Here is a 3,951-nt window from a genome sequence, read left to right as displayed (position 1 = left end):
GAAAAATAATCACTTTGTCATGATAACAAGTTCAAATGACGAAACAAATTCGTCACTGAACTTGTTCCATATTTTATATTTCAATTTAAATTATTATTTTACAAATATCCCTGCTCATATCCCAATAGCTTTTTAAATGTACTAAGAAATCCACTAGCTATTATACACCACTCCACAAAAAAATTCAGTAAACAATTTATATTACAAATGAAAATGTATCCATCAAACAAATTTAATAATAATCCATTAAGAAAAATAAATAAAACCATCACAGCAAATTCCAAAATGAACTAATGTGAAGTCCACAAGTAAATAAATAACACTCGACTAGGTTTAAAACTAGAACTAAGTATCAGTTCAGGAAAAAAAATTCAACACTTGATCTTGGTTTGCAAGTATGCTTCCAAACATTATCAAAAATCAATCTGCAAAAAAAAATAAACAAGAAAAATATTAATATATTATGAATTACATCAAAACTCATATATAAATAATTTTATTTTATAAACCAATTTAGTAGAAATGCACATAACAATCCAAAACTTCAAATAGTTGAGGTGATCCTTGATGATAAAGCAACACCAATAAAAGAATTCCTCAGTTGCTGCAACTGCTGCTTCTTTTCCCTACTGCTATTGCTTTCTATTCACTAGTCTCCTTCTCTGTTTTGAAGCTTAGTCTTAGACTCAATCTCAAATCAAGTCAAGACTTAATTAAATAGGTGAGAATATTGTTTAGGTTTGATAGCCATAACAAACAACCAAAGCCTAACAACCTAGGCAATATGTATATACAAACTTTTTCATTTACACTGGGGATTTAACAATAGGTGGCCTTTCTGTAGAACACATTCTACTAATGGGATTCATCACTAGTGGAGGATTATATAAAAGTTCACATATTTTTTTGATTTTCCATTTACACTGAAGAGTTAAGAACAAGTGGACACTCTATAGAACACATTTTATTGATAGGATTCATCACTACTTCAGTAGCTTTGCCAGTATTCATTATCATTCCATATTCTAACATTAGCATAAGCAATGTACATCAGCCAATAAGAGTATTTTCCACCACCAATTCACATCAATAGAATGCAGATGGTCTATCATAACATATGAGCTCATGATATTACACAGAACAAAGCAAAGTAACCTCAAACCAAAGAAAAGGAACTCAGAAATATCAGTTTCAAAACAAAGAAAGGGGAAAATGTTTCCCATTTAAGACAAGTACGCAAACATCCAATCTGTGCACAAGCTATAGCCACAAATTCATATTCTAAGCATCTGAAGTGGGTAGAGGAACAAATTTAACATAAGGTAGAAAAAACCTTGACATCACAAGCAAACATACACAAATTTTATGACACACTTACCAAGCTTGGGCAGCATTGCACCAACAAATATACACATACAGATAAAGAGTGGTCAAGGCCTAATTTTGAAATTGAGTCTTCCAGTGCACAATCAAATATCCTAGCAACAAAACTGCAAAAAAATAAAAATATCAGAACCATTTGGTGGGTTTCTAGCCAATTAAAACCAGCAAGAGACCAAAAACTAGTTACAAGGAGATATCAAAACAAAAACCCTACAAACCTTGGGCTAGAAAGTTTAGCAGCAAGAGTTGACGAGGCATTACGAGCTATATCACTTAAAGTCTCTGCTGCATTAGCATGAACTTCAGGAGGACTTTGTTTAATTTTAACAAAGTAGTCAACATGATTTGTTGCAGAACAAGTGACATGGACACCTAATGAATTGAAAAATACTGTTTACATGAAAAAAACTATACCAAGCAACCATTCGAACACAAACGCCAAAATCAAACAATAAAGGTGACAATATTTGTAGCTACAATTGATCATTAGAAAATATGCAATAAAAATGATAATCCCTACAATATAATCACGTATGGAAAAATGGTCATCAGAAAAATATACCAGACAAGAAAAAAGCATCACCACTTAACAGAATCTTTCAAAGCATGAGAAATATTTCACTGAGCAGAATAAATAAATAATATAGACCAGGGAATTGCACACATACCTCCACCACCACTCATGGTCTTCAACAACAAGTTGAAAATATGTCAAAGCCACGGTGATGAAACCAGTAACACTTAGGAGAATGATGAGGACTATAAATAGGATGTTGTATATAGTGTAATTCCTGTGACCCAAACACTCATGAATATGTAATAGAGTTCAATATAGATTGCATTGAAAGGCAAAAACCCATTCATTGCCATATGAGGAAGTGCTCCACGATACCAAGGCAATAGCGAGATCTCTCTAGGATATTTTGTGGTGCGAACAGAAGCTTGAAACTCAGCTGTGCTATTCTTTCCTGCGATACCACCCAACACTAGCAAAGGTGATGTGACAAAAGTCCATATGAAAACTATCACCACAATGGTAACAAATGGCAGTGCTGCTGTGGCATTGTAAAAAATTACAACAGTGTTGAGGAAGCAGAATGTGACAAGCAGAGGTCCACAAAACAGGCTTCCAGTCAATAACAAATTTCTCACCTGCGAAGTTAGGGATTGAAAATTAGATCAGCATTTGATATGCACAAAAAGTAGAACAAGGGAAAATAAAAAAATAGCAGAAATCCCGATTGTCTACATCTCTCTGATCATCATGATGGTACTTCCATCGTGCACCACATAGATTGGGTGAAGAATATATTATTATTGTCCCATTTCAAAACAACTTCCAAAAGAAAAAAAGGGAATTGAATTTTGATCATTTTCGACAATTTGAGTTTATTATTAGCTAAACAATATATGCATGCGATGAATTTCATATTATTCACTCCAACATGAAGTAACCAGACCCCATTTTAAAAATCAGTAGGAATGGCTACTCTATTTTCATCGTCCCAGGTAATGTTTAAAAGAAACCTACAAAAAAAAATTACATCTTTCTTAACTAGACAATGCAAAAGTAGATTTCCCTACTAACCATTTTTTTATAAGCTTTTCCATGGTACTAACTGAAGTTGTACAAAAGTGTATTACAATAAAATTTTCCTTAAATTTTCATTTTTCGAGATATCAAACTTCTCTCTCAAATACACTAATACAAAAATCCAAACTCTCTGCAAGTGTGTGTGAAAGAGAAAAACACCAACCACTTGATTGGTCAAAAAATACAATGTAAGCACATACTTTATAAGAATACAATATTTTCAAATGGCAGAACAGAAGGGAGCACTTTTATTTCATGAAAGCCCTAGTTCTCTAATTTTTCAATTCCAAATAGAACAGGTTCTATATATTCAAATGTTAAAGAACAAACAACCTTAAACCCAATATATTATAAAGGTACTAAAACAAGAAACAACTACAAGAAATGAGGCTATACAAAGTCTCCAAAACTTGGAGACAAGAACTCATGAGTCTTGGCAATAAATCTACACAAAATCATAATAAAAAGTAGAAGTAGAATCCAAGGCCACATATCCAATTTATTCCTTCCAGCTGGCAATAGAAAGAGGCTGCAGTATAGCTTGCAATCCCAGATGTAAGAGCCTTTCAAACCATCAAGCACACAGCGCCGATGAAGTTGACATCGATGAACCGACCGGAGATACAATCAAACGTAGTTTTCAGATCGTTACAGTGAGAAGCTTCGAGGAGGCATTGCGAGACCTCAACCTCGCACCAGAAATTTAGATCGTTGCAATCCATCGATTAAGAGAGATTAGGAGAAACTCAGATAATTTCAGATCATTGCAATCGACCAATCGAGAGAGATCGATTGAGAGAGATTGGGGTTTAGAGAGAGAGTGAGAGAGAGTCGATCAATTTCCCTCAGATTCAGCATTTTTTAGTAGTGGATGAGAGAAAACTGATGCACCAAAAAGGGAGGAAATTAGTAGGGTTCATTTTTTCATTACGGCAAAATCTCAAAGTTCTTCCTTTAAAATTGGTGATAAAATA

At 33.7% G+C, this 3,951-nt stretch overlaps 1 pseudogene; it reads right to left on the bottom strand.

Annotated features, from left to right (window-relative positions):
- Nucleotides 1-1,001: 1,001 nt before the first annotated feature.
- On the bottom strand, nt 1,002-3,699 carry LOC114323046 (transmembrane 9 superfamily member 3 pseudogene; annotated as a pseudogene).
- Between the last annotated feature and the right edge of the window lie 252 nt (nt 3,700-3,951).

The sequence above is a fragment of the Camellia sinensis genome, chromosome 9 (genome assembly GCF_055761805.1).
Source record: "Camellia sinensis isolate YWXY chromosome 9, ASM5576180v1, whole genome shotgun sequence".
Lineage (NCBI taxonomy): Eukaryota > Viridiplantae > Streptophyta > Magnoliopsida > Ericales > Theaceae > Camellia > Camellia sinensis.
Note: the sequence above shows the minus strand (reverse complement) of the source record. Positions and strands in the feature narration are given on the sequence as shown.